The sequence below is a fragment of the Eptesicus fuscus genome, chromosome 25 (assembly GCF_027574615.1).
Source record: "Eptesicus fuscus isolate TK198812 chromosome 25, DD_ASM_mEF_20220401, whole genome shotgun sequence".
NCBI lineage: Eukaryota > Metazoa > Chordata > Mammalia > Chiroptera > Vespertilionidae > Eptesicus > Eptesicus fuscus.
Genome location: NC_072497.1, coordinates 12,117,684 through 12,130,764, shown reverse-complemented (window position 1 = coordinate 12,130,764; position 13,081 = coordinate 12,117,684). Strand labels below are relative to the sequence as shown.

The window sequence follows — 13,081 nt, the reverse complement described above, 5'->3', positions numbered from 1 at the left end:
TGCGTGCCTGAGTGTGACAAGGGGAGCTGTCCCTCACTAGTCCTGGTCCTGGGGCTGTGAACGTGCTGGACCTCAGTTTCCGATGAGAACGACGACGGTATGTGTTCTCACTCATTTTGTTCAGCTCCAAGGAATGTTGGTTTGGTTTTTTTGGGGGGAATCATCATCGATCCCAGCACGTTCTAAACAACGGAGCAAGCGGACTTGGGGCTCACTGGGTGAGGCAATGCCCTCAGAGTCCTCCGGGGCCTGCGGGACCAGGTCCCCCACTGAGCAAGGAGCACTCAGTCCAGTGTTGGAGGGACACCCCGGGTGCCATTGGACACCCAAACAAGCCGCTTCCAGCACCTCCAAACCCAAAAGCTAATGGCTGAGCGAGGAGCAGAGCATTGCTTACCTTCCCGAGGGATCCTGGCTCGGCGCCGATTCAGGGCCAGATTGGACTCTCAGGGATTCGGGCCATCCAGGCAGACAACAGTCTTCTCCTCTTGGCCGAAGCAGAACCTGGCACTGCGGCTCCACCTGAGAAGTGGACACAAAGCACAGGTGCGTCTGAGTAATGTGTCCGGGTCCTCAGGAATGAACCCACATGATTCTCCTCCTCTTACCCGACCTGTGTATCCCTCACGTTTTTCTCTCCCTGAGATGTGAGTGGCGGGTGTTCCACCATGTGTGCAGGTCAGACTACTGATACATCGCATGTGTTGTGGGCAGCCGCCTTCTCAAGGGAAACATATAGCCCTGTGCCCACATCCTGGACACGCTCCCTGCCTCCCATGGAAAAAAAGAAACCCCCACAAACAAAACCCCACAATGCCTCACCTCACGGGACTGCTCATACAGGCCCAGAAATCAGGACAAAAGAACACACGTTCTACGAGCGTGCCCTTAAGAAGCAGGAGGGCCCTCTACTCGGACATTTTGTCCCTGAAAACTGTCACCGCTCAAATACACGTGAAGAAACCACATGGAAACAGACACAAACCACCCACACAGAGACGGGCACCGGGATCACAAGGGCTACATGGATGTAGCCTCCCTTAAGCAGACAAGCCACCTCAGCCAGGCACGCTGCCATGCAAACCCAGCCGAATGCCCTCAGGGGGACACAGGGAAAGCAGACCCGAGTCTGGTCCTCATTGGCCATCTCTCCTAAACACCGCCGCGTGGGGCGAGGCCACATTCCCATCCGAAAACAACACGTTTCCCAGACAAAGAACTCAGGCTCTGACCTGCCAGGAGACCTTCAAGCACCCACGGGCTCTTTTAGAAGTAGCATGCACAGCCCACGCGTGTGGCTCAGGGCGGGAGCCTTGACCCATGAACCACGGTTTGATTCCTGGGGTTGATGGCTCCAAACCCAGTAGGGGAAGTGCAGAAGTTAGCCAACCGATAGCTGTTTCTGCCTTCTCACTGATGTTTCTCTCCCCCATTCTCTCTGAAATCAATAAATGTGTATTTAAAGAAAGTAACATCCATGGGAAGCAGAAGACCTCGCTCAAAGCTAACAGCCAGGACATGCTATGGAAGTGCATGGAGTCCACCCCAGACCTGCCCTCCTCTTGCAACCTTACCCTGGCCATCACCACCGGAAGCAGCACCTCAGTGCTGGGAGCCCAGCACAGTCCACATGCATGTGGACTCAGGGCGGGGGTTAGGAGGAGGATGTCACAACTGCAACACCAAGGCCTACTATCGACAACGTACCCCAAAAACACCCTAGGGAACTCACAATTTCGCACCAAGTCAAAAGGCAAGAACAGCTATCGCTGCCAGCAGGGAAATGGGGCGGAATCAGGAGCCATGCATGTTTTGTCCTTTGCTGCCCAAGTCAGAGCTACAGGGGCTACCACGGCAGAGCGAACAAGGCAAACACCGTGAGCTCCCAGGACAAAGGCCACGGTCACTCTCTCCAACTCCTACAGATGAGGTGCTCATTGGCCACCGTACCGTCACAGCCATCAAACCAATCAGAACGGTTCCATCAGGGAACCCAACCAAGGTGAAGAAGACACTGACCATAAGACAGAACGGGATGAAATGGACACGCCCTGGGAGATGCATGGATGAGTGTGAGAAGGGAAGCTGTCCCTAACTCTTGTCCCTGGGATACGGAACGTGCTGGACCTCAGTTACCGATGAGAACGACGACGGGTGTAGTTCTCACTCATTTTGTTCAGCTTTTCCAAGGAATGTTGGTTTGGTTTTTTTTAGGGAGTCATCATCGATCCCAGCACGTTGTGGTCACAGAGCCCTGGTTCAGACACATGGTGGCCAATTGGCTGACCTTGGGGCACAGGAAGGCTTACCTTCTCGAGCGCCCCGCGGCCGTGAGGCAACCCCGGGGCAATACTTCTTCCAGGAACCATCCACGTCCGACCCCCAGGTGGAGAGGAAGGTGGTCTCTTGTACGCGGACAACAGGCCTCTCGTGACGACTCCACCTGGAGAGTGAAGAGAAACCACATGCACATTTGAGAAACTCATTCATGCTCTCAGGTCACAAGACACATGCCAACCGTTCCCCAGGTACAGCCTGCACCTGTCTATCCAGTCCCTCCATCCCTTAGGGGTGACCACGGGCGTGTGTGACACCATGAGGTGGCCAGGTACGCAGCTGGGCTTATGTCCTGAGAGGTGCGTGCCTGAGTGTGACAAGGGGAGCTGTCCCTCACTAGTCCTGGTCCTGGGGCTCTGAACGTGCTGGACCTCAGTTTCCGATGAGAACGACGACGGTATGTGTTCTCACTCATTTTGTTCAGCTCCAAGGAATGTTGGTTTGGTTTTTTTGGGGGGAATCATCATCGATCCCAGCACGTTCTAAACAACGGAGCAAGCGGACTTGGGGCTCATTGGGTGAGGCAATGCCCTCAGAGTCCTCCGGGGCCTGCGGGACCAGGTCCCCCACTGAGCAAGGAGCACTCAGTCCAGTGTTGGAGGGACACCCCGGGTGCCATTGGACACCCAAACAAGCCGCTTCCAGCACCTCCAAACCCAAAAGCTAATGGCTGAGCGAGGAGCAGAGCATCGCTTACCTTCCCGAGGGATCCTGGCTCGGCGACGACTCAGGGCCACTGTTGGACTCCCGGGGAGACTCGGGCCATCCAGGCAGACAACAGTCTTCTCTTCTCGGCCGAGGCAGAACCTGGCACTGCGGCTCCACCTGAGAAGTGGACACAAAGCACAGGTGCGTCTGAGTAATGTGCCCGGGTCCTCAGTTAACATCTCTGTCCTCTTTCTTCTCATAAGCCTGGCATCTGATTGTCCCTTCTCCTGTCCCTGAGGCATGAGTGAGGGCAGGTGTGACATTCTGTGTGCAGGTGGGTTGCAAAAATGGATGTGTGTGTTGTGTGTAAGCCTCCCTATGTGAAAAATGAAGCCATGTGGGCAGACTGTTTTGGCTCAGGGGTTGAGTATTGACCAATGAACCAGGAGGTCATGGTTCCATTCTTAGTCAGGGCACATGCCCAGGCTGCGGGCTCCTTCCCAAGTAGTGGAAGTGTAGGAGGTAACCAATCAATGATTCTCTCTCATCACTCATGTTTCTCTCCCTCTCCCTCCCCTTCCTCTCTTAAATAAATAAGAGAAATATGTGTGAAAAACTGTCAAACTACACCAAGAAAACCCTCTCGGATGTTAAAAAAATGGGAGATGCCTGCTGGTGTGTGAGAAGGGGACGCTGTCCCTCACTCCTGTCCCTGGGATACGGAACGTGCTGGACCTCAGTTACCGATGAGAACGACGACGGGTGTAGTTCTCACTCATTTTGTTCAGCTTTTCCAAGGAATGTTGGTTTGGTTTTTTTTAGGGAGTCATCATCGATCCCAGCACGTTGTGGTCACAGAGCCCTGGTTCAGACACATGGTGGCCAATTGGCTGACCTTGGGGCACAGGAAGGCTTACCTTCTCGAGCGCCCCGCGGCCGTGAGGCAACCCCGGGGCAATACTTCTTCCAGGAACCATCCACGTCCGACCCCCAGGTGGAGAGGAAGGTGGTCTCTTGTACGCGGACAACAGGCCTCTCGTGACGACTCCACCTGGAGAGTGAAGAGAAACCACATGCACATTTGAGAAACTCATTCATGCTCTCAGGTCACAAGACACATGCCAATCGTTCCCCAGGTACAGCCTGCACCTGTCTATCCAGTCCCTCCATCCCTTAGGGGTGACCACGGGCGTGTGTGACACCATGAGGTGGCCAGGTAGGCAGCTGGGCTTATGTCCTGAGAGGTGCGTGCCTGAGTGTGACAAGGGGAGCTGTCCCTCACTAGTCCTGGTCCTGGGGCTGGGAACGTGCTGGACCTCAGTTTCCGATGAGAACGACGACGGTATGTGTTCTCACTCATTTTGTTCAGCTCCAAGGAATGTTGGTTTGGTTTTTTTGGGGGGAATCATCATCGATCCCAGCACGTTCTAAACAACGGAGCAAGCGGACTTGGGGCTCATTGGGTGAGGCAATGCCCTCAGAGTCCTCCGGGGCCTGCGGGACCAGGTCCCCCACTGAGCAAGGAGCACTCAGTCCAGTGTTGGAGGGACACCCCGGGTGCCATTGGACACCCAAACAAGCCGCTTCCAGCACCTCCAAACCCAAAAGCTAATGGCTGAGTGAGGAGCAGAGCATCGCTTACCTTCCCGAGGGATGCTGGCTCGGCGCCGAGTCAGGGCCAGATTGGACTCGCAGGGATTCGGGCCATCCAGGCAGACAACTGTCTTCTCCTCTTGGCCGAAGCAGAACCTGGCGCTGCGGCTCCACCTGAGAAGTGGACACAAAGCACAGGTGCGTCTGAGTAATGTGTCCGGGTCCTCAGGAATGAACCCACATGATTCTCCTCCTCTTACCCGACCTGTGTATCCCTCTCGTTTTTCTCTCCCTGAGTTGTGAGTGGCGGGTGTTCCACCATGCGTGCAGGTCAGACTACTGATACATCGCATGTGTTGTGGGCAGCCGCCTTCTCAAGGAAAACATATAGCCCTGTGCCCACATCCTGGACACGCTCCCTGCCTCCCATGGAAAAAAAGACTGTTCAACAAACAAAACCCCACAATGCCTCACCTCACGGGACTGCTCATACAGGCCCAGAAATCAGGACAAAAGAACACCCGTTCTACGAGCGTGCCCTAAAGAAGCAGGAGGGCCCTCTACTCGGACATTTTGACCCTGAAAACTGTCACCGGTCAAATACACGTGAAGAAACCACATGGAAACAGACACAAACCACCCACACAGAGACGGGCTCCGGGAGCGCAAGGGCTACATGGATGTAGCCTCCCTTCAGCAGACAAGCCGCCTCAGCCAGGCACGCTGCCATGCAAACCCAGCCGAATGCCCTCAGGGGGACACAGGGAAAGCAGACCCGAGTCTGGTCCTCATTGGCCATCTCTCCTAAACACCGCCGCGTGGGGCGAGGCCACATTCCCATCCGAAAACAACACGTTTCCCAGACAAAGAACTCAGGCTCTGACCTGCCAGGAGGCCCTCAAGCACCCACGGGCTCTTTTAGAAGTAGCATGCACAGCCCACGCGTGTGGCTCAGGGCGGGAGCCTTGACCCATGAACCACGGTTTGATTCCTGGGGTTGATGGCTCCAAACCCAGTAGGGGAAGTGCAGAAGTTAGCCAACCGATACCTGTTTCTGCCTTCTCACTGATGTTTCTCTCCCCCATCCTCTCTGAAATCAATAAATGTGTATTTAAAGAAAATAACATCCATGGGAAGCAGAAGACCTCGCTCAAAGCAAACAGCCAGGACATGCTATGGAAGCGCATGGAGTCCACCCCAGACCTGCCCTCCTCTAGCAACCTTACCCTGGCCATCACCCCCGGAAGCAGCACCTCAGTGCTGGGAGCCCAGCACAGTCCACATGCATGTGGACTCAGGGCGGGGGTTAGGAGGAGGATGTCACAACTGCAACACCAAGGCCTACTATCGACAACGTACCCCAAAAACACCCTAGGGAACTCACAATTTCGCACCAAGTCAAAAGGCAAGAACAGCTATCGCTGCCAGCAGGGAAATGGGGCGGAATCAGGAGCCATGCATGTTTTGTCCTTTGCTGCCCAAGTCAGAGCTACAGGGGCTACCACGGCAGAGCCAACAAGGCAAACACCATGAGCTCCCAGGACAAAGGCCACGGTCACTCTCTCCAACTCCTACAGATGAGGTGCTCATTGGCCACCGTGCCGACACAGCCACTCAAACCAATCAGAACGGTTCCATCAGGGAACCCAACCAAGGTGAAGACGACACTGATCATAAGACAGAACGGGATGAAATGGACACGCCCTGGAAGATGCATGGATGAGTGTGAGAAGGGAAGCTGTCCCTAACTCTTGTCCCTGGGATACGGAACGTGCTGGACCTCAGTTACCGATGAGAACGACGACGGGTGTAGTTCTCACTCATTTTGTTCAGCTTTTCCAAGGAATGTTGGTTTGGTTTTTTTTAGGGAGTCATCATCGATCCCAGCACGGTGTGGTCACAGCACCTGGTTCAGACACATGGTGGCCAATTGGCTGACCTTGGGGCACAGGAAGGCTTACCTTCTCGAGCGCCCTGTGGGCATGATGCAGCCCCGGGGCAACACTCTTCCAGGACCCGCCAACGTCCGACCCCCAGGTGGAGAGCAAGGTGGTCTCTTGTATGCGGACAACAGGCCTCTCATGACGACTCCACCTGGAGAGTGAAGAGAAACCACATGCACATTTGAGAAACTCATTCATGCTCTCAGGTCACAAGACACATGCCAACCGTTCCCCAGGTACAGCCTGCACCTGTCTATCCAGTCCCTCCATCCCTTAGGGGTGACCACGGGCGTGTGTGACACCATGAGGTGGGCAGGTAGGCAGTGGGACTTATGTCCTGAGAGGTGCGTGCCTGAGTGTGACAAGGGAAGCTGTCCCTCACTAGTCCTGGTCCTGGGGCTGGGAACGTGCTGGACCTCAGTTTCCGATGAGAACGACGACGGTATGTGTTCTCACTCATTTTGTTCAGCTCCAAGGAATGTTGGTTTGGTTTTTTGGGGGGAATCATCATCGATCCCAGCACGTTCTAAACAACGGAGCAAGCGGACTTGGGGCTCACTGGGTGAGGCAATGCCCTCAGAGTCCTCCGGGGCCTGCGGGACCCAGGACACCCACTGAGCAAGGAGCACTCAGTCCAGTGTTGGAGGGACACCCCGGGTGCCATTGGACACCCAAACAAGCCGCTTCCAGCACCTCCAAACCCCAAAAGCTAATGGCTGAGCGAGGAGCAGAGCATCGCTTACCTTCCCGAGGGATCCTGGCTGGTCGCCGTTTCAGGGCCAAATTGGACTCCCGGGGGACTCGGGCCATCCAGGCAGACAACAGTCTTCTCTTCTCGGCTGAAGCAGAACGGGGCACTGATCCTCCACCTGAGAAGTGGACACAAAGCACAGGTGCGTTTGAGTAATGTGTCCAGGTCCTCAGGTAACATCCCTGTCCTCCTCTTCCCTCTTGTAGGCCTGGCATCTGATTGTCCCTTCTCCTGTCCCTGAGGCATGAGTTAGGGCAGGTGTGACATTCTGTGTGCAGGTGGGTTGCATTTATGGATGCATGTGAAAAATGAGGCCCTCTGGGCAGCCTGGTGTGGCTCAGGGTTGAAGAGTTGAGCAATGAACCAGGAGGTCATGGTTCCATTCTTAGTCAGTTCAAGCTCCTTTCCCACTAGAGGGAGCGCAGGAGGTAACCAATCAGTGATTCTCTCTCATCCACTCATGTTTCTCTCCCTCTCCCTCCCCTTCCTCTCTGAAATAAATAAGAGAAGTATGTGTGAAAAACTGGCAACCAACACCAAGAAAATTCTCTCGGATGTTAAAAAACTGGGAGGTGCCTGCTCGCGTGTGACAAGGGAAGCTGTCCCTCACTCCTGTCCCTGGGATACGGAACGTGCTGGACCTCAGTTACCGATGAGAACGACGACGGGTGTAGTTCTCACTCATTTTGTTCAGCTTTTCCAAGGAATGTTGGTTTGGTTTTTTTTTAGGGAGTCATCATCGATCCCAGCACGTTGTGGTCACAGAGCCCTGGTTCAGACACATGGTGGCCAATTGGCTGACCTTGGGGTAGAGGAAGGCTTACCTTCTCGAGCGCCCCGCGGCCATGAGGCAGACCCGGTGCAAAAATTCTTCCAGGACCCGTACACGTCCGACCCCCAGGTAGAGAGGAAGGTGGTCTCTTCCATGTGGACAACAGGCCTCTCATGACGACTCCACCTGGAGAGTGAAGAGAAACCACATGCACATTTGAGAAACTCATTCATGCTCTCAGGTCACAAGACACACGCCAACCGTTCCCCAGGTACAGCCTGCACCTGTCTATCCAGTCCCTCCATCCCTTAGGGTGACCACGGGCGTGTGTGACACCATGAGGTGGCCAGGTAGGCAGCTGGGCTTATGCCCTGGAGGTGCGTGCCTGAGTGTGACAAGGGAAGCTGTCCCTCACTAGTCCTGGTCCTGGGGCTCTGAACGTGCTGGACCTCAGTTTCCGATGAGAACGACGACGGTATGTGTTCTCACTCATTTTGTTCAGCTCCAAGGAATGTTGGTTTGGTTTTTTTGGGGGGAATCATCATCGATCCCAGCACGTTCTAAACAACGGAGCAAGCGGACTTGGGGCTCATTGGGTGAGGCAATGCCCTCAGAGTCCTCCGGGGCCTGCGGGACCAGGTCCCCCACTGAGCAAGGAGGACTCAGTCCAGTGTTGGAGGGACACCCCGGGTGCCATTGGACACCCAAACAAGCCGCTTCCAGCACCTCCAAACCCAAAAGCTAATGGCCGAGCGAGGAGCAGAGCATCGCTTACCTTCCCGAGGGATTCCGGCTCGGCACCCATTCAGGGCCACCCTTCCTCAGAGACTCCCGGAGACTTGGACCATCCAGGCAGACAACAGTCCTCTCTTTTGGCCGAAGCAGAACCTGGCGCTGCGGCTCCACCTGAGAAGTGGACACAAAGCACAGGTGCGTCTGAGTAATGTGCCCGGGTCCTCAGGAATGAACCCACATGATTCTCCTCCTCTTACCCGACCTGTGTATCCCTCACGTTTTTCTCTCCCTGAGATGTGAGTGGCGGGTGTTCCACCATGCGTGCAGGTCAGACTACTGATACATCGCATGTGTTGTGGGCAGCCGCCTTCTCAAGGGAAACATACAGCCCTGTGCCCACATCCTGGACACAGTCCCTGCCTCCCATGGAAAAAAAGACTGTTCAACAAACAAAACCCCACAATGCCTCACCTCACGGGACTGCTCATACAGGCCCAGAAATCAGGACAAAAGAACACACGTTCTACGAGCGTGCCCTTAAGAAACAGGAGGGCCCTCTACTCGGACATTTTGTCCCTGAAAACTGTCACCGGTCAAATACACGTGAAGAAACCACATGGAAACAGACACAAACCACCCACACAGAGACGGTCACCGGGAGCACAAGGGTACATGGATGTATCCTCCCTTAAGCAGACAAGCCAGCTCAGCCAGCACGCTGCCATGCAAACCCAGCCGAATGCCCTCAGGGGGACACAGGGAAAGCAGACCCGAGTCTGGTCCTCATTGGCCATCTCTCCTAAACACCGCCGCGTGGGGCGAGGCCACATTCCCATCTGAAAACAACACGTTTCCCAGACAAAGAACTCAGGCTCTGACCTGCCAGGAGACCTTCAAGCACCCACGGGCTCTTTTAGAAGTAGCATGCACAGCCCACGCGTGTGGCTCAGGGCGGGAGCCTTGACCCATGAACCACGGTTTGATTCCTGGGGTTGATGGCTCCAATCCCAGTAGGGGAAGTGCAGAAGTTAGCCAACCGATACTGTTTCTGCCTTCTCACTGATGTTTCTCTCCCCCATCCTCTCTGAAATCAATAAATGTGTATTTAAAGAAAATAACATCCATGGGAAGCAGAAGACCTCGCTCAAAGCAAACAGCCAGGACATGCTATGGAAGCGCATGGAGTCCACCCCAGACCTGCCCTCCTCTTGCAACCTTACCCTGGCCATCACCACCGGAAGCAGCACCTCAGTGCTGGGAGCCCAGCACAGTCCACATGCATGTGGACTCAGGGCGGGGGTTAGGAGGAGGATGTCACAACTGCAACACCAAGGCCTACTATCGACAACGTACCCCAAAAACACCCTAGGGAACTCACAATTTCGCACCAAGTCAAAAGGCAAGAACAGCTATCGCTGCCAGCAGGGAAATGGGGCGGAATCAGGAGACATGCATGTTTTGTCCTTTGCTGCCCAAGTCAGAGCTACAGGGGCTACCACGGCAGAGCGAACAAGGCAAACACCATGAGCTCCCAGGACAAAGGCCATGGTCACTCTCTCCGACTCCTACAGATGAGGGGCTCATTGGCCACCGTGCCTACACAGCCACTCAAACCAATCAGAACGGTTCCATCACGGAACCCAACCAAGGTGAAGAAGACACTGACCATAAGACAGAACGGGATGAAATGGACACGCCCTGGGAGATGCATGGATGAGTGTGAGAAGGGAAGCTGTCCCTCACTCCTGTCCCTGGGATACGGAACGTGCTGGACCTCAGTTACCGATGAGAACGACGACGGGTGTAGTTCTCACTCATTTTGTTCAGCTTTTCCAAGGAATGTTGGTTTGGTTTTTTTTTAGGGAGTCATCATCGATCCCAGCACGTTGCGGTCACAGAGCCCTGGTTCAGACACATGGTGGCCAATTGGCTGACCTTGGGGCACAGGAAGGCTTACCTTCTTGAGCGCCCCGCGGCCATGAGGCAGACCCGGGCAACACTCTTCCAGGACCCGCCCACGTCCGACCCCCAGGTGGAGAGCAAGGTGGTCTCTTCTATGTGGACAACAGGCCTCTCGTGACGACTCCACCTGGAGAGTGAAGAGAAACCACATGCACATTTGAGAAACTCATTCATGCTCTCAGGTCACAAGACACACGCCAACCGTTCCCCAGGTACAGCCTGCACCTGTCTATCCAGTCCCTCCATCCCTTAGGGGTGACCACGGGCGTGTGACACCATGAGGTGGCCAGGTAGGCAGTTGATCTTATTCCTGAGAGGTGCGTGCATGAGTGTGACAAGGGAGCTGTCCCTCACTAGTCCTGGTCCTGGGGCTGTGAACTTTCTGGACCTCAGTTTCCGATGAGAACGACGACGGTATGTGTTCTCACTCATTTTGTTCAGCTCCAAGGAATGTTGGTTTGGTTTTTTTGGGGGGAATCATCATCGATCCCAGCACGTTCTAAACAACGGAGCAAGCGGACTTGGGGCTCACTGGGTGAGGCAATGCCCTCAGAGTCCTCCGGGGCCTGCGGGACCAGGTCCCCCACTGAGCAAGGAGCACTCAGTCCAGTGTTGGAGGGACACCCCGGGTGCCATTGGACACCCAAACAAGCCGCTTCCAGCACCTCCAAAACCCAAAAGCTAATGGCTGAGCGCGGAGCAGAGCATCGCTTACCTTCCCGAGGGATCCTGGCTCGGCGCCGATTCAGGGCCAGATTGGACTCGCAGGGATTCGGGCCATCCAGGCAGACAACAGTCTTCTCCTCTTGGCCGAAGCAGAACCTGGCACTGCGGCTCCACCTGAGAAGTGGACACAAAGCACAGGTGCGTCTGAGTAATGTGTCCGGGTCCTCAGGAATGAACCCACATGATTCTCCTCCTCTTACCCGACCTGTGTATCCCTCACGTTTTTCTCTCCCTGAGATGTGAGTGGCGGGTGTTCCACCATGCGTGCAGGTCAGACTACTGATACATCGCATGTGTTGTGGGCAGCCGCCTTCTCAAGGGAAACATATAGCCCTGTGCCCACATCCTGGACACGCTCCCTGCCTCCCATGGAAAAAAAGACTGTTCAACAAACAAAACCCCACAATGCCTCACCTCACGGGACTGCTCATACAGGCCCAGAAATCAGGACAAAAGAACACACGTTCTACGAGCGTGCCCTTAAGAAGCAGGATGGCCCTCTACTCGGACATTTTGTCTCTTAAAAATGTCACCGTCAAATACACGTGAAGAAACCACATGGAAACAGACACAAACCACCCACACAGAGACGGGCACCGGGAGCACAAGGGCTACATGGATGTAGCCTCCCTTCAGCAGACAAGCCACCTCAGCCAGGCACGCTGCCATGCAAACCCAGCCGATGCCCTCAAGGGGACACAGGGAAAGCAGACCGGAGTCTGGTCCTCATTGGCCATCTCTCCTAAACACCGCCGCGTGGGGCGAGGCCACATTCCCATCCGAAAACAACACGTTTCCCAGACAAAGAACTCAGGCTCTGACCTGCCAGGAGACCTTCAAGCACCCACGGGCTCTTTTAGAAGTAGCATGCACAGCCCACGCGTGTGGCTCAGGGCGGGAGCCTTGACCCATGAACCACGGTTTGATTCCTGGGGTTGATGGCTCCAATCCCAGTAGGGGAAGTGCAGAAGTTAGCCAACCGATAGCTGTTTCTGCCTACTCACTGATGTTTCTCTCCCCCATCCTCTCTGAAATCAATAAATGTGTATTTAAAGAAAATAACATCATGGGAAGCAGAAGACCTCGCTCAAAGCAAACAGCCAGGACATGCTATGGAAGCGCATGGAGTCCACCCCAGACCTGCCCTCCTCTAGCAACCTTACCCTGGCCATCACCACCGGAAGCAGCACCTCAGTGCTGGGAGCCCAGCACAGTCCACATGCATGTGGACTCAGGGCGGGGGTTAGGAGGAGGATGTCACAACTGCAACACCAAGGCCTACTATCGACAACGTACCCCAAAAACACCCTAGGGAACTCACAATTTCGCACCAAGTCAAAAGGCAAGAACAGCTATCGCTGCCAGCCGGGAAATGGGGCGGAATCAGGAGCCATGCATGTTTTGTCCTTTGCTGCCCAAGTCAGAGCTACAGGGGCTACCACGGCAGAGCGAACAAGAAAAACACCATGAGCTCCCAGGACAGAGGCCACGGTCACTCTCTCCAATTCCTACAGATGAGGTGCTCATTGGCCACCGTGCCTACACAGCCATCAAACCAATCAGAACGGTTCCATCAGGGAACCCAACCAAGGTGAAGAAGACACTGACCATAAG

At 54.9% G+C, this 13,081-nt stretch overlaps 11 pseudogenes; all 11 read right to left on the bottom strand.

Moving 5' to 3' along the window:
- Nucleotides 1–67: 67 nt before the first annotated feature.
- LOC129148408 (small nucleolar RNA SNORD116) lies at nt 68–173 on the bottom strand (annotated as a pseudogene).
- A 1,950-nt stretch (nt 174–2,123) lies between these two features.
- On the bottom strand, nt 2,124–2,231 carry LOC129148381 (small nucleolar RNA SNORD116; annotated as a pseudogene).
- Nucleotides 2,232–2,704: 473 nt separating this feature from the next.
- Nucleotides 2,705–2,810, bottom strand: LOC129148407 (small nucleolar RNA SNORD116; annotated as a pseudogene).
- A 906-nt stretch (nt 2,811–3,716) lies between these two features.
- Nucleotides 3,717–3,824, bottom strand: LOC114229692 (small nucleolar RNA SNORD116; annotated as a pseudogene).
- Nucleotides 3,825–4,297: 473 nt separating this feature from the next.
- On the bottom strand, nt 4,298–4,403 carry LOC129148406 (small nucleolar RNA SNORD116; annotated as a pseudogene).
- Nucleotides 4,404–6,354: 1,951 nt separating this feature from the next.
- Nucleotides 6,355–6,462, bottom strand: LOC129148380 (small nucleolar RNA SNORD116; annotated as a pseudogene).
- A 471-nt stretch (nt 6,463–6,933) lies between these two features.
- Nucleotides 6,934–7,038, bottom strand: LOC129148393 (small nucleolar RNA SNORD116; annotated as a pseudogene).
- Nucleotides 7,039–7,909: 871 nt separating this feature from the next.
- LOC129148386 (small nucleolar RNA SNORD116) lies at nt 7,910–8,018 on the bottom strand (annotated as a pseudogene).
- Nucleotides 8,019–8,489: 471 nt separating this feature from the next.
- Nucleotides 8,490–8,595, bottom strand: LOC129148405 (small nucleolar RNA SNORD116; annotated as a pseudogene).
- Nucleotides 8,596–10,549: 1,954 nt separating this feature from the next.
- LOC129148385 (small nucleolar RNA SNORD116) lies at nt 10,550–10,658 on the bottom strand (annotated as a pseudogene).
- A 467-nt stretch (nt 10,659–11,125) lies between these two features.
- LOC129148403 (small nucleolar RNA SNORD116) lies at nt 11,126–11,231 on the bottom strand (annotated as a pseudogene).
- Between the last annotated feature and the right edge of the window lie 1,850 nt (nt 11,232–13,081).